At 46.4% G+C, this 27,185-nt stretch overlaps 1 protein-coding gene and 1 long non-coding RNA gene across 2 annotated transcripts in view; one reads left to right on the top strand and one right to left on the bottom strand.

Annotated features, from left to right (window-relative positions):
• Positions 1-27,185, top strand: part of Ube2a (ubiquitin conjugating enzyme E2 A) — an 85,108-nt gene that overhangs the window by 15,365 nt on the left and 42,558 nt on the right. The window lies entirely within an intron of this gene.
• On the bottom strand, positions 3,234-13,517 carry LOC142841352 (uncharacterized). The gene is made up of 5 exons (XR_012909049.1): positions 13,262-13,517; positions 13,060-13,133; positions 6,634-6,702; positions 4,123-4,204; positions 3,234-3,790 (listed from the first exon to the last, which is right to left on the bottom strand). It is a non-coding gene; the product is annotated as an uncharacterized LOC142841352 (long non-coding RNA).

Below are 27,185 nucleotides of genomic sequence, written 5' to 3'. Positions count from 1 at the left end.
TTAAATTTATTTATTTCATGTATGGGTGTTTTGCTTATGTGTACGTGTTCATACCATGTGGATGCCTGGTGCCCATGGAGGGCAGAGGAGGGCATCAGATCCCCTGACACTTGGAATCTAGACTTCCAGATGTGTGTGAGTCACCACATAGGTGCTCAGACCTGAACCTGGGTCCTCTGAGGGAGCAATAAGTGATCTTCACCGCTGAGTCATTTCTCCAGCCTTCCGTTTAGTTTTTGGAGACAGGGTCTCAATCTGTGGAAGGTTGGCCTCAAATTTACAGCTGCCTTCCTGCCACTGCCCCCACCACTTGAGTGTTTTCCCCACCATGCCCAATTGGAAAGGCAAGTCTCTCCATTTCATGGGTCTAGGACCTGCTCTGAGGAGTTCATTTCCGTTTATAAGTTTCCCTTTCCCTGTTGGCAGATCCTGTTAGAGCCCTGACTGGGATATCATAAAGTTGGGGCCCTTTCCTCTCTGCCCAAATGGGTTACTCCTAGGTAGCCCCTGGTTACAGGTCTTAGTGGGAAGCTTTGATCTAACAGCACCAACCAAGAGATAATAGTAAAAGTGCTTTTATATTTAGCTTTGGGACAGCATAAGGGATTTTTTTTTGGCATTGCGTTTCCTTTCCTAAATAAGGTTGGCTTAGGAGATATTAAAACTCCCTTTCTGGGAGGCAACAGAAGAGAGTGCAGAAATAAACACCTTTCCAGCCCAGTGGTTATGGGCTTGGTAACTACGGTTGGATTTCTGTTCCAGTCACCACCTCTTACTGTTTGTCTTTCTGGGGCTCAGTCTCTTGTGTTCACAACACAGCCAGCATACTCCACTGCGTGTTTGCATAGGCCCACATGAAATCTAAGTCAGTTGATGGTCTTAGTCCGGCGCTATGCCCAGAAGCGTTGCAGAAAGTAAACTTCAGCAAGGGTGTCCAGGACACAGTCCAGCCAGGAATGAAAAACCTTCTGCATACAATTCAGAAGAAAGCAGACAGCTCTCAGAGCGCAAGTCATACAGGCTGGTACCCTGAACCCACTAGTGGCTGACCTCTTGGCTGTCTTCTCAGGGCTAGGCGAATTCCCCAGCAGGTTTAGGCAAGAGCAAGCAGGTGGTGCTGGCCTGAGACCAGCTGACCAGACAGAGCCTGTTGGGAAACACTGCTCTCTGCCAAGGGCAGGGCCAGGGACAATATGTATTTCAAAGGTGAATGGCTATTACCCGTGACGAAGCAAAGACAACTCTTACCTCAAAGAGAACAAGAGAGAGTTTATGAGTGACCATAGGCCGGGAAAACAGATTCAGGTTATTGCAAATAAAAATGAGGTGAGAGTTTTATGGAAGTTTTATAGTAGCAGAATAAAAGCCATAATTTTCCAGTCCATTGGTGGAAACATCAGGTCAGCGGTTACAGCAATATGGGGTTATCTCTGCTATCAGCCTCACGTTCTCAGATGGTGTTCTTAGCTTTGGGTTGGCCCAAGCCGGTGGGTCTGTCAGTACGTTCCCAAAGTCTTTACCTGATAGTCTCGTGTTTCTTTCTTTCTTTTTTTTTTTTTTGGTTTTTTTCGAGACAGGGTATCTCTGTAGCTTTGGAGCCTGTCCTGGAACTAGCTCTTGTAGACCAGGCTGGTCTCGAACTCACAGATATCCGCCTGTCTCTGCTTCCCGAGTGCTGGGATTAAAGGCATGTGCCACCACCGCCCGGCAGTCACGTGTTTCTTAAGTCAGACAGACAAGCAGGCAGAGGATGGCTCTGAAGAAGTCTAATGATAGCTCCTGATTATTTGGCTCTGTATCTGCTACAAGCCAACTCCAGTTCTAATGAGTCAATCGAATCTTTTTGTGGTTTTTCGAGGCAGGGTTTCTTTGTAGCTTTGGTGCCTGTCCTGGAACTTGCTCTGTAGACCAGGCTGGTCTCGAACTCACAGAGAACTGCCTGCCTCTGCGTCCTGAGTGCTGGGATCAAAGGTGTGCACCATCACTTCCCGGCAAGTCAATTGAATCTTTAATAGCAAGAACAATATATCTGTATGTATTCACACACACACACACACACACACACACACACACACACACACACACACAGAGTCCTCTCTGGGGCTCTCTTGTCGTGCCCCTCATCCCTGCCCTGCACAAAGGTGTGAATTGGATTTCCCAGAAGAAAAGCACCTACTGTTAAAGACTGGCAACCTGGTGGATGCCCAGGACCCACATGGTAGAAGAAGAGAGTTGACTTGCCCCCTGGCCTCTACATACATGTTGTGACACACGTGACTCACACACATACACAATAAAAATCAATAAATGGAAGAAAGAAAAGAAGCCCGAACTTGTGAAAGGACACCTCTTTCGCTTTCAGTGGGTCTCACATGCCTGGGTGTTCTTGGCTAGAGGACGAAGCTTCTCCTTCATTTCCTTCCTCACACTGGGAAAGCAAAACCACATGAAAATGGCTGTTCTGACTAAAACCTGTACTCGGGCCCAAGCCGGAAGAGAAACTGTCAATTTGTTTCCTCCGTGGGCAACAACCCCAGCACCTTTGGGGAAACTGAGGCAGAAGAACTTTCACAAGTTCAAGGTCAGGTATGACCACACAGTAAGTTCCAAACAAGCCCTGACAAAGTGAGACCTTATCTAGAAAGGAGGAAGGGGTGGAGGAAAGGAACTAGAAAAGCAACAACAAAACAGCTAACACTCCCACATCAGACGTGTTTCCAGAAGCATCTCTCCCTCCTTTTCACTTCTCTTTTTGGGTGTGAAGCAGGGGGTTATTTATCCTTGCATGGGTAATATGTATATGCCCACAGTGCCAAAGGCCCAAAGCTTAAATGGTTTACAGGCCCAAGCTGGTACCCTACCTCCCCACAGGCCTTCTGTGTCACCAGCACCTTCTGGCAGCCTCTCTCAGACGTCATCCGTGCATACACAAACAGGTAGCATTTTAGTCACAACGAAAGCACTCTTACTCAGGTCTCTATTCCGGACACCCAGCAGAATGCCAAACCTAAGTGTGCTTTTGAAATAGTGGGTTGAGCCGGGCGGTGGTGGCGCACGCCTTTAATCCCAGCACTCGGGAGGCAGAGGCAGGTGGATCTCTGTGAGTTCGAGACCAGCCTGGTCTACAAGAGCTAGTTCCAGGACAGGCTCCAAAACCACAGAGAAACCCTGTCTCGAAAAACAAAAAAAAAAAAAAGGCTGGAGAGATGGCTCAGTGGTTAAGAGCACCGCCTGCTCTTCCAAAGGTCCTGAGTTCAATTCCCAGCAACCACATGGTGGTTTATAACCATCTGTAATGAGATCTGGTGCCCTTTCTGGCCTGCAGGCAGAGTACTGAGAATATTATATACATAATAAATAAATAAATCTTAAAAAAAAAGAAAGAAAGAATAGTGGGTTGATTGCATGTCTGTTTCCAGGTGTGCACCCTCAGCCTAGCCACAAAGGTGACTGAAACTGTTCAAGGTGACTGAAACTGTTCCGGAGAAATCGCCACAAACTTAGGAAAGCCGAAGGAGTTCAGGCTTCTGGCTCTGGTCTGGTCAAGATTTCTCAAGGCTGAAATTCACAAAAGAAAATAAAACCATCAGGTCCTTGCTTAACATGAACAAGCCATGACCTTGCGGGAGAGTACTCAAGAGTACCCTGTTTCTGTTTTTGTCCCTACTCCGTTCAGAGTATAAAGGCAAAGCTCAGCTCCCGCTCTTCCGTGGTTGGGTGATGATTCCCAAAGGGGAGGGGTGAAGAGATTTGGGTGTTGCTCTCACCCACAGGAACTCCCTAAACACATCTGGAAAATAAAGCGCAGCAGTTTAACAAGTGCTAGATTCCAGGATTCCTCAGCCCCTCCCAGGGCTAGCTAGCTTTTCCAGAAGTAGCGCCCCACGTTCTCTCTCTGCCCTGCCCAGTTCCTCCGCCGCTCTCCCTTTCTCACCCCCCCCCCCCACTACCACAGCGAGAGGAAAGGCTGGATTTCTGCACGTGATACCCAGTAAAGAGTCCAGAGAAGAAAGGAGAAGGCAGGAGAGACAGCTGCCCCTCCGCCAGCCCTAGCAGAGCACAGTCATAAAGAGAACTGAGTCCTGAGTCTCCCCAGGCTGGAATTCTGATTCTACCACTTACAAATTGTGCTGTTGAGCATACTGCTTGGTTTCTTTGTGCTTCCATTTCTTCCACTGGAAGGCATAGACACCAGCTGTATCCACTTTAAAGAAACACGATAAGAATGAAATGAATCAATAGATCGTGAAGCTTTTGAAACAGTGCCTAGCATGTGGTCAATACAACGGAAGTGCTAATTTTAAAATATAGTAGTGTTATTCTTTGAGACACTTCCCTAACTCTATGCCTTTCAACAGCCTCCCGGATCCATCTATCCTATTCCCTTCTTTCCTTTCTTTCATTCTTTCTTTTTTGAAACAGTATCTCTTTGTAACAGCCCCGGCTGTCCTGGAACTCATTTTGTAGACCAGGCTGCCTCAAACTCATAGAAATCTACCTGCCTCTGCCTCCTGAGTGCTGAGATCAAAGGCGTGAGCCACCATGCCCCCTTTCTCCTTTTCTCCTCCTCCTCCTTCTTCTTCTCCTTCTCCTCCTCTTTCTTCTTCTTCTTCTTCTCCTCCTCCTCCTCCTCCTCCTCCTCCTCCTCCTCCTCTTCTTCTTCTTCTTCTTCTTCTACTTCTTTTCTTCTCCTCCTCCTCTTCCTCCTCCTCCTACCCAATAAATCCAATTTGAACTGTCCAAATACTCATGGATGGAAGGAAATGCTATTTATTTATTTATTTATTTATTTATTTATTTATTTATTGAGGCAGATTCTCTCTGTAACTCTGGCTGGCCTAGAATTAGCTCTTGTAGACCAGGCTGACTTCAAACTCATAGAGATCCGCCTGCCTCTGCCTCCCGAGTGCAGGGTTTAAAGGTGTGTGATGCCATGCTCTGCTATTAATTTTCAATGCAATATTTGTATAAATTATTTGAGAAGTTCATATTTTTATATGATGTATTTTGATCAGAGTCACTCCCACTCCTCCCCTTCCTAATTCCTCCTGGGTCCATCCCTACTGCTCCGCCCCTCCTCCCACCTTCTTTTTATAACATGCTGAGTTCAATTTCTATTGCCCATATACGAATGGGTGCGGTTTTTTGTTGTTGCTTTTTTGGAGCTGCAGTCTCATATAATCCAGCTTCACATTTATTAGATGTAGCTGAGGATAACCTTGAACTTCTGATCCTTCCAGTTCTACCTCCTGAGCGCTGAGACCACAGGGCAGCCCTCCTGGTTTATATGGTGCTAGATCCCAAATGCGAGGCTTGGTGCATGCCAAACAAGCACTCCACCAGCGGCACTCCGTTCCCGGCTGCCTTCTGTGGTATATGTCTTCTACAGAGAGGACAGAAGCTAAGGCATAGCCTATACATAGGCTAAAATTCCTGTCTGATGGCAGAATTGTGCAGACTGCGGGTGTAGCTTGGGGACACAGCATTTGCTATGAATGTGCGAGGCCCTGGGTTCCATGCTGAGAGCTAGGAAAACACAAGCATTACAGGGGTTTCCTTCCTCACTTCTTCTCCCCACCAGTACTGGTTATTGAGATGAGGCCTAGCGGGGAGCCTCCAAACTTCTGCAAACCAGAAACTTTTAAGTTAATTTTTTAAAAAAAAATCATGCATACACTCAGGAGCCTGAGGCAAGAGAATTATGTGTTGGAGGCTAGCCTGGGCTATGTACTGAGTTTAAGACCAGTCTGGACTACACAGTGAGACTCTGCCTCAAACAAAAATATTACCGAGGCTGGGAATGGTGGTACACCCCCTTAAAAGCACTCGAGAGAGGGCTGGAGAGATGGCTCAGTGGTTAAGAGCATTGCCTGCTCTTTCAAAGGTCCTGAGTTCAATTCCCAGCAACCACATGGTGGCTCACAACCATCTGTAATGGGGTCTGGTGCCCTCTTCTGGCCTGCAGACATACACATAGGCAGACTATTGTATACATAATAAATAAATAAATAAATAAATAAATAAATAAATAAATAAATAAATAATTTGAAAAAAGCACTCGAGAGAGTAGGTGGATCTCTAAATTCAAGACCAGCTTGGTCTACATAGCAAGTTTCAGGCTAGCCAGAGTTATATTGCAAGACCTTGTCTCAAAGAATTAATTCATAAAAATTCATTAAAAAAAAACGGGCTCAGTGCTAAAATTCTTGGTTAAGCATGTGTGAGTCCCTAGGCTCCATTTCTAGCACTGTAAAACAAAACAAACAAAACGGTAAGGTTCCTACTTGGCTAACATTTTTCTGGGGCTGCTCTTCCAGCCTGATTATGCCCCTGGGGTGCTGAGAAGAATCCTTGGAGAGTTTCTTCAACAGTGTCTTCTGGGAAGAGTTGTTCTGGCAGCCAAGCTGAGCTAAGCCCTCGGCTTCCCCAAAGATGTATGTGCGGCTATGGCAGTGGGCCTAAAGTGACATGCGTGCAGGCTTGCCCAGAAAGGCATCAATCTGATATCCATCAGACGAACTCTCTCAGCCAGAATGACACTCTGCAACCAGGACCCAAACGGTGCCCTGTCCTCTTCAAATTTGGGGCTGCATTGCCACCGTAACCCCTCGTAGCCTGACACAAATAGCCTACCTTCCAAGTGACATCGTCCTAGAAGGACTTCTGTAGTCAGCTCACCTAGGTCAGATGTCAGATGTGAGTCTGTGGGAGAAACCAGAGACTATCAATTAGGAAGGCTTTAGAGCTTCAAGAGGGGGCCTTGACAGCCCTCCATGTCCCTTAGAGGTTTATCCAAATATCCTGATGACGCTGCTCACATACAAATGCATTCCCTTGGGTGCACTGCTCAATTAGGGTTGGATCTAGAAAACAGCTGGAGTTCAGAGGGCACCCTGGGGCTCAGATCTAACCTACACATGCTTTTTACTGTGTTTCTGAAGAAATGGGGGAGGTCCCTAACACCCAGTATACACGTGTGTTCAGCAAACGTTTGTTGAGTGCTATTACGAACAAAGTCCTGTACCACGTATTGAGGGGGAGGGGAGAGAACACAGGATGAATCAAGCATATCAGTGCCTTTCTGAACTTTGTCTTCTGACAGCAAAGCACTCTCTATTCCCCCATTCTCTCTCTCTATGCATAAGATGGCCCGCCAAGTAAAGCGACGACAACCTGAGTTCAGACCCAAGATCCCACCGCGTAAGGAGAGAACTGACTCCTACAAGTTGTCCTTTGTCCTCCACGTACACACAGTGGCACTAGTGTGCGTGCACTCATGCTGTGCACACATTACATATACATGTGTGTGTGTGCGCGTGCATATGCACACGTGCGCACGCGCACAAAGGCATTGGAACTAAACATTAATAGCAACAATGCAAAAGATTATGAGATGTCCCTTATACTATTTAAGTCTTCCAATGTCGTAGCATTCTGAACAATATATCTGTATGTATTTACACACACACACACACACACACACACACACACACACACACACACACGAAACAAACTTGTTCATTGATTTGACATTCCCTGAGCACATACTCTGAACTGGGTGCTGCGGGAACATATAAGAGAAGAAAGAGCATCCTTTACCTTTATGGAACTTAAAGCCCAATGAGAGAGGCATAGAAATAGAAAAACCGCAAAAAAAAAAATAGAAATAGAAAAGCAATTACGGTACAATACCACAGGGGTGACAATAGGGGTCTAGGGGTCTGCAGACAAAGCCTGGAGAACAAGCAAGGGACAATCATTAACCAACGCGAGGGGAAAGTCCTTAGGAGCCTAGACCCCTGCTGTTGCAGCACGTGGCTGCTGCGTGAGTGAGTGGCGCCCCCTACAGTTGTATACTTCAATTTATGCCTTGCTACCAGACTGGAGGATGAGCAAGACTTGGTAGGCACTGGAAAACCAAAGGTAGTCCAAACTGGCTGGTGTATAAAGGTAACTACAGATGGGGTGTGGAAGTTATAAACACATTATTTTGCAAAGATAAAAGACAAGAGTGGACAAGAACTATAGCAATGGAAACTAAGTCCGGGAGGGTGGGGGAAAGAAGGAGAATTCTGCCTGATTTTTAAGTAACTCCCACAAATTGCTTATTATGTACCAAGGGAGGAAAATGTGGATAAACAGTAGAGAAATTGTGCCCTACTTTTTAAAAAAAAGATCTTATTTTTATTTTGTTATGTATATATTTGTATATCATCTGTACATGTGCATATGAGTGTTGGTGCCCACAAAGGTCAAAGGTGGCAGATGCCCTGGAGCTACAGTTGTGAGCCGCTCAAGGTGGGTGCCGAGAACTGAACCTGGCCATTCTATAAAGTAGCACACATTTTTAACTGCGGGGCCACCTCTAAAGCCCCCACTACTCTTAACTGGTGATCAAACTGACCTCATGAGCTAGGCACGGTGGCTCACACCTGCAATTTCAACACTTTGGAGTTCAAGGCCAGCCTTGCCTACGTAGTGAGTTCCAGGTCAGTCTGAGTTACAGAGTGAGAGCCAGCCTCAGAAACAGAAAAGGAAGGAAGAAAGGAAAGAAGGAAGGAAGAAAGGAAAGAAGGAAGGAAGAAAGGAAAGAAGGAAGGAAGGAAGGAAGGAAGGAAGGAAGGAAGGAAGGGAAGAAGGAAGGAAGAAAGGAAGGGAGGAAGGAAGGAAGGAAGGAAGGAAGGAAGGAAGGAAGGAAGGGAGGGAGGAAGGGAAGAAGGAAGGGAAGAAGGAAGGAAGGAAGGAAGGAAGGAAGGAAGGAAGGAAGGGAGGGAGGAAGGGAGGAAGGGAAGAAGGAAGGAGCAAGGGAGGGAGAGAAGTAAGGAAGAAAAAGAAGAAAAAGGAACACTGGCATCACTGATGAAACAGATAGAGAAGAAATAGATATGAAGCAGAGATGTAGTCAGAAAGCGCCACAAGCTCAAAAAGCTAATGGGAAAGCCAGCTATAATCTCCAAGAGGAATTCTCCTTTTCTTATAAAAGACCCAAACTATGCATGCTATCAATATGTCCCGCATTAAAGAAGTTAAACAACTACATTCGGAGTTTGACCACAGTATAACTTCTGTCACTGGAAGAAAATCTCGAAAAACCAAAAAAAAAAAATACTAAAAAGAAAATCTTCTAAAGGACACACTTGTGTCAACTTAAGAAATTGCAGTCAGTGGGACTGGAGAGGTGGCTCAGTGGTTAAGAACACTGACTGTTCTTCCAGAGGACCCAGGTTCAACTCTCAGCACCCACATGGGAGCTTCACGCAGGCAAAACACCAATGTATATAAAATGAGAATAAATAAATTATTTTAAAAAATAAATTGCTGGGCGGTGGTGGCGCACGCCTTTAATCCCAGCACTCAGGAGGCAGAGACAGGTGGATCTTTGTGAGTTTGAGACCAGCCTGTTCTACAAGAACTAGTTCCAGGACAAGCTCCAAAGCCACAGAGAAACCATGTATCAAAAAAACCAAAAATATGGGGCTGGAGAGATGGCTCAGAGGTTAAGAGCATTGCCTGCTCTTCCAAACGTCCTGAGTTCAATTCCCAGCAACCACATGGTGGCTCACAACCATCTGTAATGAGGTCTGGTGCCCTCTTCTGGCCTGCAGACATACATACAGACAGAATATTGTATACAAAATAAATAAATAAATAATTTTTTTTTTTTGGTTTTTCGAGACAGGGTTTCTCTGTGGCTTTGGAGCCTGTCCTGGAACTAGCTCTGTAGACCAGGCTGGTCTCGAACTCACAGAGATCCGCCTGCCTCTGCCTCCCGAGTGCTGGGATTAAAGGCGTGCGCCACCACCGCCCGGCTAAATAAATATTTTTATTTTTTATTTTATTTATTTATTTTTTTTTTTTTGGTGTTTTGAGACAGGGTTTCTCTGTGGTTTTGGAGCCTGTCCTGGAACTAGCTCTTGTAGACCAGGCTGGTCTCGAACTCACAGAGATCCGCCTGCCTCTGCCTCCCAAGTGCTGGGATTAAAGGCGTGTGCCACCACCGCCGGGCTAATAAATATTTTTAAAAGACCAAAAATAAAAATATAAATAAAAAATATAAAAAAGAAATTATAGTCAGTATAGTTGATTAAAGCATTGTGAGAGTTACATGTAGGAAACTGGTACTTACATAAGATTGACTATGTAAAATGAAATCTCTATTGTTTATTATTATATTGGTGGTGGTGTTATTTGTTTGTATGCTTGCTTGCTTTGGTTTTTCGAGACAGGGTTTCCTTTTTTATTTAACTTTTTATTTTATGTGCATTGGTGTGAAGGTGTCAGATCCCCTGTAACTGGATCTTCAGACTGTTGTGAGCTGCCATGTGGGTGCTGGGAATTGAACCCGGGTACTCTGGAAGAGCAGTCAGTGCTCTTAACCACTGAGCCATCTCTACAGCCCCCTGAGACAGGGTTTCTTTGTGGTAGCCCTGACTGACCTGGCACTTGCTCTGTAGACCAGACTGGCCTTGAACTCAGAGATCTGCCTGCTTCTGTCTCCCAAGCGCTGGGATTAAAAGCGTGCATCACTACTGTCTGGCACTGGATATCTCTATTCTTAAGAAACACACATAGGAGAGGTGGTTCAGTGGTTAGAAGCAAGCATGTACTGCTTTTCCAGAGGACCCAAGTTTGATTCCCTCTAACTCCAGCTCCAAGGGCATCTGACCCCTCTGACTTCTGTGAGCACCTGCATTCACATTCACATTCACAGACAGACAGACAGACAGACACACACACACACACACACACACACATAATCTTTAAAATAATAAAAATAAATATTTTTTTAAAAGAAACGCATATAGAAGAATAGGGGTAAAGGACCATAGTATATACAACTTACTCTCTAATGTCTCCAAAAATATGTGTGTGTGTGTGTATGTGTAGGGTACATATAAAATGCATATACAGCGTGTATGTATTGCATGTATGTGTACACACACATAACATAAATACAATACACATTCATCAAATGTATATACATGCTTATGTGAGTGTATATATTTGTGGGTTTATTTCTATTTCTACTACCATGTCTACAAAGTGAACAGAACGTGTAAACACAGATGCCAAAGACAATGGGATTAAATGTTAACAGAAAGTGACCATAGGAAAGATTATGAGGTGTACCTTATCCTGTTTTAAGCTTTGCGATGTTTTATAAATTGGAATTTGTTCCTAATTAAAGGATCTTTAAAACATGGCCAGACAAAGGCTACAAAGGTTCTGGGTATGGAGGGAACGAATGGGGTGAAATGAAAATAAGCTGGGCATGAGGGCAGAAGCGGCCAGATCTCTGTGAGTTTGAGGACAGCTTGGTTAACACAGCTCCAGGCTGGCCAGGGCTACACAGTGAGACCTTGTCTTATGGGGGAAAATGAAATCAAACAGAGAAATGGAAACAGTGAGGAGATCCTGGAGGTTGCTACACCATGGTTAAAACCTGAACTTCTGGAACATTCTATGGTTCAAGGGAAGGGCTGCCCTCAGAAGATGAACAAAGCATCACTGCCGGGGCAAAGGGTACATTGTGATCATTTTCTGAATACCTGCCCTGTTTGATGCACACCACACAGGAAGTATCAAGATAAGGAAGGCACAATGGGCCAGGCGGTGGTGGCACACGCCTTTAATCCCAGCACTCAGAAGATAGAGACAGGCAGATCTCTGTGAGTTTGAAGCCAGCCTGGTCTACAGAGCAAGTTCCAGGACATCCAGGGCTGTTACACAGAGAAACCCTGTCTCCAAAAACAAAACAAAAACATATATTTTGAAACATACTCTTGCCAAGTTGCCCAGGCAGGCCTTGAACTCATGATCCTCCTGCCATAGCTACCTGAATGCTAAGACTGCAAATGGGAGCCACCACAACTAGCTCTGGACAGTGATTTTACAGCATCACTTTATTCTTATCCATAATCATAAGGAAAGTGAGAATCAACGTTCTCAACACTAAAATGCAGAGTCATGACTTTCTGTAGCCCCCCCCCCCCCCCGCGCCAGTCTTAGGCCTCCACTCTGCCAAATGCCCTGAAAACATTGGCAAAGGCATGTGCTGGAAGACCATGTGTGTGAAGGCTGTGATGTGTGTGTTGGGCAGGTCTTGGCAGCCAGCGAAGGGCTTCTAATTTCTGCTGAGGTTCGAGGCTTGCCTTTCAGAGCGTCACTGACCCCTTACCATCTGCATCCTCACCCTGCTCACTTCCCATCCTGTGTGCTGCGTAGAGGGCAGCGCCACCCTCCCAGCTGCACAGGATGTTCTCGGCCTAACGCCAAGAGCGAATCACGCCCAATCAGCACTTCCGCCAGTCTCCGGAGACACCCGGTGCAGTAGTGTGCCTGGGAGGGGAAAGACTGGGAGGAAAATTATTGGCACCTGAACTTCCTGGTTATGGAGCATCTGGCTCATAAAAACCTGATTATGTGCGTGCGTGCGTGCGTGTGTGTGTGTGTGTGTGTGTGTGTGTGTGTACTAGTGAGTGTGTATGTGTGTGTGGGGGGGATGTTGAGATTCCTCTTCCTCAAAGAGTTAGTAGTGAAAAAGGGCACTCCATGTCTAAGATGACAAGATGAAGGCTCCCCTGCAGGACTCACACCGTTGCTTGTGCTTTGCCAAAAAGAAATCCTGACTTGCAGCCAGGCCTGGACTGGTTGATTCATTCAGTCACCAGGGGCTGATCTTTGTACTGAGTGCTCTGTAGGGTGGAGCTGGGGACTATGCCAAGGGAGAGCTTTCAACCTAGGTGCCAACACTGAGGGCTCATCTGGGCAGTAACCTGGCCCGAACTGCGCTGGAGTGATCACACTCCATCAGTTGCCCAGGGGTTACCTAAGGAGAACAGATAGGCCCATGGAGCCTTCCAGCAGACAAAGTTCATACAAAGCCTCCACACAGAACACGGTTAGAATGCTGGGTGGTTTTCCACCAAGAAACATTAGGCCAATCCTGACTCAGCAAGAGGCCCAGCTATAGACCCCAAATCTCATGGTTACCCACTCCTTCTGCCGAACATAACCAAGGCTTAAAATGTAGTCTCGGACAGACATGGTGGTTCGTACCTGTAATCCCAGGACCTGGGAAACTGAGACAGGAGTGCTGTGAATTCCAGGCCAGCTTAAGATACAGAGCAACCCTGTTTCAACACAACAAAAAATGAAACAGAACAGAAAGGTATTCTTCAAGGGCAAACATAGAATCACCCTCGAAGTAGGTTCCTAGGCTCTGGGTAACACCTTCGAGCCAGAAAAAGGACTCGCATACCTCCTGCCCTGTGGCCTATGGTCTTCAGTACTTCCAGCCTCTCTGGAAAGCCTTCAGCAATCCATTACAGCCCAGCCTGGAGCACAGCCAAGCGGACAAAGGGCTAAGCCACTGTGCTCTCAACTTCCTCCTACTTCTTCTTCCCTTTAGGCTTGAGGGCTTGCCAGATATGCCTTCCAGAACCAGGGCAAGTGTCTTTGACCCAGTCAGAAAGGGACCAGAAACCTATGGGAGGGAGGGCCACTGGTGCCAGTTGATGCCCAGCACCCTCATACAGGGTGCCGATAATGCCCTGGTACCAGCTAAGGTCAACTCTAGAATCTAAGTCCTGTCATCTAAGGCAGTTGGCTCAAGGAGCCAGAATGAGTGGTGAAGGGAAGTTGGAGCAGGAAGGAGGGTCACTGGGGATCCAGGAAAGCTATTGGCTCTGAGTGTGCTTCGTCCTCCTGACCCACGGCAACTGATTGCTACATTTTTCAGAAATTGTGTTAACCAGTTAAACACAGTTTATATATTAGTTGAATATACACGAGGGTGGGGGAGATGGCTCATGAGGTAAAGTGTTGGAAATGAGAGCTCGAATTTCCAAAACCCATGTAAAAGCTTTGCTGGTCCACCTGTAATCCCAGGACACAGAAGTCAGAGACAGGAAGTTTTTGGAACAAGTTGGCTCACCTGACTAGACGAACCTGTGAGCTCTGGGTTCAGTGAGAGCCTCTGTCTCTATGGATTCAATACAGAGAGACTGAGGAAGACATCAGATGTCAACCTCAGGCCTACACATGCACAGACACACACATGCGTGCACACACAGAGTCCCAAACAAATGCAAACATGTATTTACACATGCACTTATACCACATACACATATGTAATAAAAGAAGAAAAATCCATGGAATTGTTCGGGAAAGTACTTCAACAGCATGTTCAAGGCTCAATCTCTAGTGTTGTAAAAATAAAAAAACCAAAAGAAATATATAAAACTAAAGTCTTATTGAAAACTAAGATTATTAATGTTCCCAACTTATCACTTCCTAATCATTCTACTATAGTGTCTAATTATCTATATACCTGAAACTATTTACACCATGATGCCTGAGAGTTGGAGTGTATACTGGTGGGGAATCGCCTCTTTTCTAAACATCACATTGAAGAGGGCAGCTTAAAATTAGCTATGGTAGTAAGATTTAAAGCTCAGAAATCAGCAAGCACTATAAACCAGAATCCGACCCAATGCTCTGCCAGCAAAATCTAAGAAAGTGATGGGGGAACATTATTCAGACTAAACCGAAAGACTTGCCATGTGTTTACACCATGAATAAAACAACAAGAAAGAAGAGGAAATTGGCTTCCACTGTTTGAAAATCACTAGCCTAGTTAGCAAAGAAATCACCCCATTGTCGACAAATGATGTTCCACCATCTTCATCAGCGCACATATAAACATAGTACCAGCCAATATTCACTCCGGAACCGTATTGGTCTATTGCAATTACAGAGAAATGAGCTGGCAAAAATGGAAGCATTCTGTGAGGATGCATTTGTTATACAAAATGCATAATAAAGAATATCACATGCTTACTATATGAGATTTGTATGTTACCCATCTGGCATACCAAACTCCATTTGTGATTATGCACACACATACATACATAGATTTCCCCCAAGAGAGCTGACTGTTAAACATTTAGAAGCACCGGATAAGCTCAAGGTTCAAAACCACTTTGGCACCAGAATACAAAGTTCAAAGGTCCTAGAGGTATTTCAACCCTGACCAAAACTTCAGAGGACAAACATGTGAGGAGAAAACACGTGCGTGTTGATTTTTTTGAGACAGAGTCTTACTATATAGCCTTGACTAGCCTGGAACTCACCAGGGTAGCCTCTAGTTCATAGACATGTGTGTGTGTTTAAAGCAACAGATGAACACTTTTTAAAATGTCACTAGGCTGTAAAACCCAAGAATGCAGAGACTTTGCCCTTTTTATTCCTCGCACTTCTTTTGGCACCAAACTGGTGACACACAATGGTTCTACTAGTCAACTGACTTTGCTCTAACTTCATCACAATGTCACCCAGAAATGGCCCTGATTGGAGAGCCAAGCCTATCCTTGCTAGCCTAGAAACTGCAACAGCCCAGGACCCTTGTTCTAGGGGACAGCACCTCAACTCTCTCAGCCTGACCAATGGGTCCCCTGTATAAGTCTGGTGGCTCTTCTGAAGGCAAGTCACCTGAACAACAGAAGGCCTCCACCTCCTAACTCTGCATGGCACAAATCACTCTGGTCTAACTGCTAGCTGCAGCCTATCTGGATGAAAGAAAAGAAATCAGGGGAGGATTGCAAGGAAGGCAATGGGGAAGTCCAGAAAACCTTCATCCAAGTGAGAGGCCGAGCATCCACCAAGCTGCCTGACCACAAACTTCTGGCCTTTCCAATATCGTAGAGAGACCTTGAACAAGTTGCTGCGCCTCTCTGAACCTGGGTCTGCTTATTCAGGATGGCATAAAGGGATCTATTCCAGAAGGTCTCCACCCTCCGGTGTTGCCATAAGAATGTTACTGCTACCATAGGCACCGGAAACCTGAGAAGAGAAAGAATTATGATACCCCACAGGATGGCCACCTCTTGAAACTTGGAAGAGGAGGGTTTTGAATAACAGAATTTCTCTTTTAGGGGAAGCAAAAGCACATGTAAGATGTCCCTCTTGGTGAGGCAGCCTGAAAGGATGCTGCATCTTCTGAAAGCCATAGATAAATTCCCTTTTGCTCACTAAGGGTCTCAAGGATGGTGCTTGGGACTGTGCATCTCATGATGCATCCCTCGAGCAGTGTAGCTTTTTCCTTCCGTATTTGCTTACATTTCACTGTGTGTGTGTGTGTGTGTGTGTGTGTGTGTGTGTGTGTGTGTGTGTGTGTGTGAAAGAGAGAGAGAGTTATATACAGTAAATGTGTGAAGAACAGAAGACAACTTTCAAGAGTTGGCTACCACCTTCGCTCTTGTTTGAGGCAGGGAGGGTCTTTCTTGTTTCTCTGTATTGCTGAGTATTTCACACTAGCTGACCAGCCAGCTTCTGGATAACTTTTCTCTCTCTGCCTTTTGAGTATTGATATTGCAGGCGTAAGCCACCCTTCCATATGTTTTATGGTGTTCAGAGGAACACTTACGAAAGTGATAAGGCAAGCATTGCTAAACCCTGGCTCTCCGGTGGAGCCTCCTTAATGACAGTCCCCTCCTCCCACTTGTTTGTTCCACCTGCCTATGACTGTGAGTCTAAGTTTATGGCCTGACCTTCAAAGAGAAGGTGTCATTAAAACGACATTTGCTATGTGCCAGGCACTGGGCATGGATGCCACATCCACTTGAGCCTGGTAGCAGCCATAGGTAGGACAGGCACCCAAATGGCTGTTTCAATGAACAAGGAAACACATCTTCAGAACAACCGAAAGGCCGATATTATCCTTCGTGTCGCCAGTGGGAGATGGGTGCATGGCGAGATTAGCCAACTTGCCAGAGGATCCGCTTGATAGGACTCAGGATCCAAATCCAGATCTTTGGGATTTTAAATCCAGAGGATGTTATCCTGTGGCTCTCCAAGCTCTGGGCCAGCAGACACAGCCGTATGCTATCGTGGTTCATTATTCCCAGGGAGATGCAAGAGCCTCCGAGGAAGAGGACCAGTATGGCAGCTCCTTCCCCTATCTGCACTGCCCTCCACAGGCGGCTCACTATACTCTAGGGACCACAAGACCAACAGGAATTTGCACAGACTTCCTGGCACCAGCAAATCCTTGGCCGCCCACCACTCTGGAATGTGGAAGAACCTCTTGGAAGTCCTGGTCATATCAGATGTTAATTTCAGGGAGCCCCTGTCACAGAGGACACCCTTGCCTTCCATTGTAGCGAGAGGCTGTTTGTTGGTTCCCGGCTGCCCAGCTAGTTTAGATCCGAAATTGTATCTACAATTTCTTTTTAAGCCCTCTCAGGTTTTATGCCTCCATACAGGCCTTTCTGTGCCCACTCTGCTCCTGTGGGACCTACTGACCTCTTGTGGGCAGAGTATAAATTCACGACGTTGGACAGCCTTTCAGCGCTGGAACGCAGCCAAGTGCCCTTTCTTACGTTGGACAGCCTTTCAGCGCTGGAACGCAGCCAAGTGCCCTTTCTTATAGAAGCTACTTATCCCTAGTCAGTTGGACTTGGCTCTGGCAGTGCTGGACTTGGTTAGTCTCTCGACTTCATGGCACCTTGGCTTCCACACCTGTAAAACAGGCATGGACAAAGACTCCTGGCCTACTTTAAAATGCAGGAAGTCTGGGCAGATAGCTCGGTTGGTAGATTGGCTGCCTAGCATGCACGAAGCCCCGAGTTGGATCCCCAGCCCTACACAAAATGGATGTGGGTGTTCACATCTATCATCCCAGCACTCTGGGGATTGGCAGTGGGACAGTCAGGAGTTCAAGGTCATCCTTGGCTAGATAGTGAGTTTAAAGCTAGCCTGGGATATATGACATCCTATATCAGAAAAAGAAAAAGGAAGTGGGGGGAGCGACAAGAAAAAGCTTTAGCACATGGAAACTTGTGGATACATTCAAGATTTCAAGGCCCCAATTAGACACTCATGACATCCTTGGTATCTGATCATCATTATTAGAGATTCTGGAACAGTGTTACCTTTTTTGTTGTTGTTGTTTTGTTTTGTTTTTCGAGACAGGGTTTCTCTGTGGCTTTGGAGCCTGTCCTGGAACTAGTTCTGTAGACCAGGCTGGTCTCGAACTTACAGAGATCTGCCTGCCTCTGCCTCCCGAGTGCTGGGATTCGCCCGGCCAGTGTTACCTTTTTTCAGGTGACAGAACACACAGAAAATATTTGTCTAGCAAAACTGAATTAGAGAGACAAGCCTGAGGTAGGTGAGAGGACTTGTGCCTTCTAGAGATTAGGAGGTGGAGGCAAGAGGCTTGTCATGAGTTCGAGGCCAGCCTGGACTACATAGAGAATTCCAGGCCAGTCTGAGATACACAACAAAATCCTGTCTCGATTAGTTAGCCAGTTAATCAGCCAATAGAAGAGGCTGGCAGAGGAGGCTTAGCTAGTCATAGAACACTTCCCTAGCATAGATAAGGCTCAGGGTTCTATCCTCAGTGCGGGGAGGAAGAAAGGAAAGGAGGAGGGAGGGGGAAGCTCTTGTGAGCAGAAAGGCTTCAGCCGCTACCTAGCTACTGTAAAAACAGGGTTCCTGAAATCCTCCCGTGGCAGGTGGGGTGACAAGGTGGCTGTTCTATTAGAGAAGCAGTTGCAGAGGCAGCAGTAGCAGCTTGGAAAGTTGTCTCTGCGTTTTGGGTACCATCATATGTAACCCAAAGGGCCAGGTGAAAACGGTCACTGGGCAGTTGAGAAAGGGCCTTACATGCCTGTCCCTGAGCACAGGGAAGAGCTCTCTGAGCTCGGCTTCCCTTCTTCTTTACATAGTAGAGACAAATGAAGAGTTCAGTCACAAGCGGTGGGCATAGCTCAGTAGCAAAGCCCTTGGCCAGCCGCGAGGAGACCCTGGGTTCCATCTCCTTCATAAAAAGAAGAGGGGAGAGGAGGAGGAGAGAGACAGACAGAGAGACACAGACCACAGTCACACTCAGATCTAGAGAGGAATTGCCCCAAGCCTTTGGGATCGCTTGAGTTTGTCACGGGCCTTAGGCAGGACGTTTCCCTCCAGAGCTAAAGTGTGAGACAGGGGGAGCATCTGACTTCCTCCTCCCATCACACCCCTGTCCATCCTCCCTTCTGCTCCTCCTCATTGGTACTTCAATGACTCACTCATGCAACAAGCACTTACTGAGCAACAAAGCACATGCCAAACCCTGTGCTGGGTACGGGGATTATGGCAGGAAACCGCTGGCCTCGAGGAACTGAGCTTGAGAGGTTCCAGGGAGGGCATGGTAGGTCCAACAGATGTCTGCAAAGAGGAAGGACAGGACAGGGTAAGGGTCTAAATCAGTTTCAGAGATTCTGGAAAGTGGGTAAAGACACTTGAAGCTCAGTAGCAGAGATGTGAAACAGGAAGAAGCCAGCAACAGGCAACGAGGTACTTTCCGAAAGAGGGGGGCATGTACAAAGGCACCCTTGGGCATGGCAGAGGAGACAGGCTCAATGACTTCAAGCAGTTGTTAGAATGGCCGGTGTGGTGAAGCCAGGTAGGCAAGGTAGGTTTGGGAAAGGTGGCAATTGAAAGAAACCCTACTTCATTCTGAAGGCAACAGGAAGTCGCCGGAGACAATTTGCGCACAGGAACACTACGCTCCACATTGTTTTAAAGCGGTGGCTCTCAACCTTCCTAATGCTGCGATCCCTTTAATCCACTTCCCTATGTTGTGATGACCCCCAACCATAAAATTATTTTCATTGTTACTTCATAACTGTAATTCTGCTATTGTTATGAATCACAATGTAACATCTGATATGTAGGATACCTGGTATGTGGCCCCCGTGAAAGGGTTGTTCAACCCCCCAGGGGGGGGATCATGACCCACAGGTTGAGAACCACTGCTTTAAAGGGGTGTAGCTCTGGATGTGAGGATGTAGCTCAGGCTGGTCTAGAAGTAGCTAGCTGCAAGGGCAAGGCGTTAAGGCAGGAGGCTGTCAGAGTCATCCAGGGTCACGTGGTTTTAAAAGCTAACTAGGGCATCGAGGAGAGGAGAAAGGCAGGAACCCGAGACCGCTTGAAGAATCAGAGCCAACAGCACATGGTGCTTTGACGAAGTAGGTGATCATGGGGAGGGAGTCATGCTAGGGAAATCTGGTTTCTGGCTTGCATCAGCAGGTACCTGGAACTGAGAAGACCCTCAGGGACAAGGGATCACGAGAACTACTGTGGATGTGCTGGGATTGCAGTACCTGGGGGACATTGCAGTGGAGACGTCAAATTGTTGCTTGGACATGAAAGGGTCTGAGTCAACAGCAAAGCCCACACTTGGTCATCTTTACTAAGGTAGCTGAGGCTACCTCATGAATCTTGAATGAGACAAATGAGAAGAGGGTTAGGAATGGAGCCTTGGTGATCACAGTAGTTAAAGAATAAAGCCGAGTCTGTAATCCAGCACTAGGGAGGCTGAGGCAGGGGGGTTGACAAATAGGTTAGTCTGTGCTACATGCTGAGACCACTCTAAATAATCAAACAAACAAGAACAGTTAACAGGCAAAAGGGATGGTGGCAGAGGTGAGAAGGGGACTCTTGATAATGTATTCCAATCTGCATGTCTAGAGGACATGGAGACATTGGCATTGCCAGAGAGGAGATGAGCGATCAAGTCCAAGAGAGATAAGGGGACCCATATCTGAAAACATGGAAGAATATTGTCCTTGGGCTTTAGGATGAGTTCATTAAGGAGTAGAACTCTTTTTAAACATTTATTTATTTTTATTTCATATGTAGCATTGTTTTGCCTGCATGTATGTGTGGACCAGGTGCCTGCAGTATCAGTGGAGGCCAGAAGAGGGCGTCATATCCTCTGGAACTGGAGTTACAAATTGTTAGCCACTATGTGGGCTCTGAGAACCCCAACCCAGGTCCTCTGCAAGAACAGCAAGTGGTATTAACCACTGAGCCATCTCTTTACCCCCTAGGTACAGACTCTTGGTTAATATCAGCCACAGGAGGTTTACTGGGGAGTTCTCTGGGATCACCAGTAGGAAGGAAGGCATGGAGGCAGGCCTAGAAGAGATAGGGGGCTGTGGTGCAGGTTCTAGCTTCCGGAAAGCTCTGAAGCCAGAACACTGGGGCAGGCCTTTCCATCCCTGCATCAGTGCTTGCCCTGTCGAGGAAACACTGCCTTGGGAAAGCAGTTCTCCTCAGCCAAAGCAATCCACCACACAGGCAGAGAAGTCCCACGGGGGTCTAGGCAGCGCTCCTGAGAATGCAGGAACAGGAAGCATCTCCGTGTCCACCACAGGAAGGAAGAGGGCGCTCTTGCGCCGCCGTTGGTCTGGGAAGGAAGGCTTTCATGCTGTTAGCCTGAATTCTGCTCTGAGGACAGGGAAAACAATTTTCTGTGGAAAGCTCCGGTGTGCTGGGGGAGGGGGATGAAATGTCTGCTTCAGGATACTGAAGGGGAGCTGACCAGGAACATAACAATGCGTTTGCCAAGCGGTGTCGCCATTTCTGCTGACTCCAGAGAACAAACGCTTCTAGCAGAATAAAGCTGTTCAAATCTCTAGGCCCCTTGCCCTTGGTTACTTAAGATTTGTCGCCTTCCCTCGGATTTCATTAGTTTGTACCAGGAAATATTCTATATTCTATATTCTTTCAAGGACAATTTATGAGTCTGTGTTCCTAAAACCTCTCAAACTTTTACCTAAGCCATTTCCTGAACAAGAATTAAATAGAAAGCCACGACTCTGGATTTTTTTGAGACAAGGTCTCCTGCATCCCAGATTAGCCCCAAACTTGCTGCTACGATCTGAGGAATGACCTTGAATTGAATCCTCCTGCCTCTGCCTGAGTGCTGGGATCACAGGCACGGAGCAGCAAGCTTTGTTTGATGCTGGAACCAAACCCAGGGCCTTGTGCCTGCTGGACAAACACTCTAGTAAGTGAGTCTCATCTCCAGCCCCATGATGATTATTTTTTTGTTACAATAGTTACTGATGGTAATGACAGAAATCGAACTGCTGGAAAACAAGACCTGCGTGCATATTACAATATTATAAACTGATTTTTTAAAACGACTCCAGGCTTGACAATGAAGAAGATAAACACTTGCCTAGTTGAGGGCGAATAAACATGACAGGAGTCAGCATTAAACGTACACCGATACAGCCTACAGGCAATGACAAAGAAACACTAATTACAAAGCTACGACGAGAAAATGCACAACAGGAGGCTCGTCACCTACAAGAATGACAAAATCCAGGAACTCTGCCTAGACAGGACTTACGCACATGGTCATTCAAAGCCTCAATCTTCCGAGAAAGTTCCCCACATAAGGAGGGATTTTTTTAATGAGAATTCACTGGGGTTGAAGCAGGGCCTGAGCACCCAGCTGTGCCTCTTTAAACTAGGTTGTTGGCGGGGTTGTGGTGGCACATGCCTTTAATCCTAGCACTCAGGAGGCAAAGCTGGGTGGATCTCTGTGAGTTCTAGGTCAGCCTGGTCTACACAGCTAGTTTCAGGACAGCCAAGGCTACACAGAGAAACCCTGTCTTGAAGAACCAAAGCAAACAAACAAACAAAAAAACTAGCTTGCCACCCATGAGGAGCTATGAGCAAGTAGCAACAACTTCTTTTTAAAGTATGTATGCATGTTTTGCCTGCATCGCTGTCTATGCACCACACACATGCCTGTTATAATTCAGGCAATCTGGCCTGCAATGTTCATGTTCTGAGCCCTCATGTTCTGCATCTAGTATGCCAAGGCATTGCTTTAATCACTGCCAATGGCACAGTGAACAAGATAGATATGGTCTCTGCCTTTGGGGCATTTATGATTAAGAATGGTCAACGAACAATTCAATCATGGCATGAGTTGTTCCATGACAGAGGCCCTGGAGGCCGTGCTGAGGCTCCAGAGAAGCCTGAGAGCTGGGCTCGAGGAAGCCAACAGCTTGCAGGGATGTATTTCTTGGGCACTAGATAGAGCAAAGATGCCAATCAGAGCCCAGCATGGTGTTGTTGCACCCCTGCAACCCCAATACTTCAAAAGCTGGGGCAGGGAGATTATGTGTTTGAGGCCAGTCTGAGTACACAGATAGACCTGTCTGGGCTTCTTGGGGGCCCATCGCCCTGAAGCAGAACGCATCAGAATGCGTCAGCAGGGGGGGAACGAGACTCACTAGCTCCAAATAGGGTATACTAAGGTTTTTTCTTTATTAGAAGGGAAAATTCACGGAACAGGAATGGGGGTCCAACATCCAGGTGTGGAGTGCAGGAAGAGAGGGGACCGCGGTTTTTTGGTACCCAAAGCCACACCCTAACCTGGTCCAGCCTCTCAAAGGTCATTGCTGAAGGAGGGTCCCATCCCCCCTCTCTGTCTCTTTTTGTCTCTCCATCTGTCTCTCTCTCCTGAACAGGAGTAGAACCAGTCCCACCACAAGCTGGCTCTAATCAGCTCGCACTATTGAATCCTGGAACCCAAATAGCTAGCCATGACTGTCTCACAGGGATGCAGGAGCACGCAGGTGCCATGGAAGTATGTGAGTGTGACTGCCAGTAGCCAAGGTATCAATCAGAACATCAGACCCACAACCCTGTCTCCTCTTCCTGGAGAGACTGTGAGCTCGCTGAGGGCAAGACTGAGGCCTGAAGCATTCTTCCCTTTATTCTCTTTGAATGTATTGACTGCCAGATAATAACTGCACTTATGGAGGATTGATGCACTTCAATACATAGTCTCAAATATGCAATGATCAAGGTAATTAGCATGCTGGGAACCTTCAAACTCCACTCTCAACCCGCATCTTTCTCCAGCACACAGAGCACTCAGCATCTATGGTAGGCAGAGTCCTAGAGTCAAGAGGAGTGGAGAATCACATCACACTGTACAGCACAGGGAAGGTGCCGCTGCACCTCATTGGTCAGCAATCAGTAAATGTTTCATTCATTCATTAATTCATTCATTGAGCATCTACTGCATTACCAGGAACTCTACTAGGCTCTATCTACACACACACACACACACACACACACACACACACACAATCATTCCTATTCTTACTGTACTCTAAGCTTTTTTTAAAAAAAGGTTTATTTACTAATTATGTATACAGCATCTGCCTATGTGTATCCCTGAAGGCCAGAAGAGGGCACCAGATTTCATTACAGATGACTGTGAGCCACCATGTGGGTGCTGGGAATTGAACTCAGGACCTCTGGAAGAATAGTCAGTGCTCTTAACCCCTGAGCCATCTCTCATCTCTACTTTAAGCTTTTAAGACACTGGGAGAGCCAGGTAATAAATGACATGAGCCAGAAACATATGCAGGGTCTTATGTAAGGAAAAAAAGCAAGAGAGAAAGCAGAAATAGGAGGTGATGAAATTTTAGATATAATGGTCACCAAAGTCCTCTGTCAAGAAAATCAAGACCCAAAGAAGTGAGGGAGTGGGCAGTGCCAATCGATACCTGTGAGAAAAGTGTTCCGGGCAGAGGGAGCAGCAACTGCAAAGGCTTCATTCGTTTTTATAATTTATTTAACTTTACTTTATGTGCATTGGTGTGAGGGTGTCAGATCCCCTGGAAGTACAGTCACGGACAGTTATGAGCTGCCATATGGGTGCTGGGAATTGGACCTGGGTGGAAGAGCAGCTCTGCTCTTAACCACTGAGCCATCCCTCCAGCCCCCATCATTCATTCTTACTTCCCTCTTGGAGTTTTTCATCAGTATTCGAATATGCTGTTCTTTCTCCTGTCTTGAGAGTACGTGTCAGTCTTACTTCCCCTCCACATGGCACTCCATTTCCCTCCTTCCCTTTACAGGAATAAAAATATTTAAAAATCTGTAATCAAAGCTTGCAACTCCTCTTCGCCCTTTGCTCTTGAACTCAGTTCTGTCCAGCGTTGCTGACACGGCTTAATTCCAACTGTTCTTGTCCAGGTCACCAACTTTTTTCTTGCTGCTAAATGCAACAGGCATTTCCAAGTCCTTGTCACATTTCTCTGTGGCGCTTGGCAGCCGGTTATTTCCTCTTCCTTTAAGCATGTGCTGGCCATTTGCCTATGTGCCTCTTCCTGCTGTGTTGAGGGTAGCAGACAATGACATTTCCCAGGCTCCTTTCTTCTCTGATTTCCGGAGATGTTTGGCTGATGGGAGTTACTGGCAGGAGATTGGAGGAGAGAAGGGTAGAAGCCTGAGCGTTTCCCTTCCTTTCTCTCTGTTATTAATGTTATCTCCAGCAGTGACTATTCCTCTGTGGTTTCCGCTGGGTAGCTGCTCCCTCTGGGGACCAACTTCCTAGTGGACTGGCATTTCTGCTATACTGGGTAGTCCCTGATCCCACGCTGGCATCCATCCTCCAAACTTAGCCACAGCTTCTGGAGATGAAACAGTCCTAAAGGACTCAATTCTCTAGGACCTTTGCTAGCTATGCTTTTATCTTTGGCAACCTCATCCTGTCTCATGGCTTTCATTGGCATCTATACACTGACAACTCTTAAGTATTTATTTCATGTGTGTGGGTGCTTGCCTGAATTTCTGCATATATGTATATGTGTCACATGTGTACCCTGGGTCCTGTGGAGGCCAAAAAGAAGTCACCAGACCTCCTGGAACTAGAGTTAGAGATAGTTGTGAACCACTGCATTGCTGGTGGGAACTGAACCCGGGTCCTCTGCAAGAGCAAGTACTCTGAACTGTTGAGCCATCTTTCCCCAGTCACAGACAACTCTCAAACATATCCATAGCAAGTCTTCCACAACTGGGCTGATCAGTCTTGGCTTTCAGTTTGATTAGACTGAGAGATGCTTTGGAAGATTAGTAGAACATCCCCATGGCTGTGTCTGTGAGGTCACTGGTTTTAAAACAAGACAGTAATAGACCCTCCAATAGGAAGGTAAGGACAGTTAAAGGAGAAAGGTCATTGGGAGCATGCTCTTGGGGCTGGGTCTTGCCTGTACGTAATCTCCTTTAAAACTGTTTCTCTCCAGCTTTGGCTTACAGTGACAAAATAAGTCAAGTGTTCATCTGACATCACCACTCAGACAGCCAATAACTGTTTCAGAAATATGTCCAGTACATAGTCACTGGCTTTCTTACCGCGCTGTTGCTCTGCACCGAAGAAAATGGCACTTCTGGCCTGGCAAGATAGCTCAGTGGCAAAAGGCACTTGCTATGCAAGCCTGGTGACCTGAGTTTGATACCCAGGAACTCACACAGTAGAAAGAAAGAGCTGACTCCACATGCACACAATGACACCCCCTGAAAGAAAGAGAGACAGAGAGAGAGAGACAGACACACAGAGAGAGACAGACAGACAGAGACAGAGAGACAGAGAGGTTTTTAAAAAGAAAATGGCACTTAATCACTAAATTATTCTACACACATAATTCAAGGAGCTATTCTTTCTTTCTTTCTTTCTTTCTTTCTTTCTTTCTTTCTTTCTTTCTTTCTTTCTTTCTTTCTCTCTTTCGAGACAGGGTTTCCCTGTGTAGCTTTAGAACCTGTCCTGGAACTAGCTCTGTAGACCAGGCTGGCCTCGAACTCACAGAGATCCACCTGCCTCTGCCTCTCAAGTGCTGGGATTAAAGGCGTGCGCCACCACCACCCAGCAAAGGAGCTCTTCTTGATTCTTCTCTTCCCCTCACTTCCCACATCTCATCCAGAAACTGGTCTTGAGAGCCACCCCCCACCTGGTCACATCTCAAATGTACTTTTTTTCCTTTCTCCAGTTTCCCCTTTACTCTTACCTGACACTGGATTGTCTAAATGGCCTACTAACTGGCCTCCCTGCTTCCATCCTTGCCGCCCTACAGGTTGTTCTCCACATTGCAGTTATGACTTTAAAGCAGGAGTCAGGACTACAGAGATGGCGCAGCAGTTAAGAGCACAGATCACTCTCCCAGAGGAAAGAAAGCACCCAAAACCAGCAGCCCACTGTGGCCTGTAACTTCAGGGTATTCAACATCTTTAACCTCCATGAGCACTTGCACACATGTGGGCACACCCACATAAACACGTGTGCACACATGTGATTAAAAATAAATAAGAGAAAAGAAAACCTGAATCAGGGGACCCAGGGACCCAGGTTAGTGGTGCAGTGCTTGAGCAGAATGTGTAAGACCCGAGGACCAATCCCCAGCAGCGCAATTTTTGAAAGTTTTTTTTAAAAATTATTTCTTTTATTTTTGTGATCAATATAAAAAGGGCATAACAAGGGCCAAAACAATAGACAAACTAAGGTGAACAAGGGAAAGCCCATGAGGCCTCAACTCTATGCAAAGAAC

Source organism: Microtus pennsylvanicus, chromosome X, assembly GCF_037038515.1.
Source record: "Microtus pennsylvanicus isolate mMicPen1 chromosome X, mMicPen1.hap1, whole genome shotgun sequence".
Classification (NCBI taxonomy): domain Eukaryota; kingdom Metazoa; phylum Chordata; class Mammalia; order Rodentia; family Cricetidae; genus Microtus; species Microtus pennsylvanicus.
The sequence above is the reverse complement of the archived record's forward strand: the minus strand, read 5'-3'. Positions and strand labels throughout refer to the sequence as shown.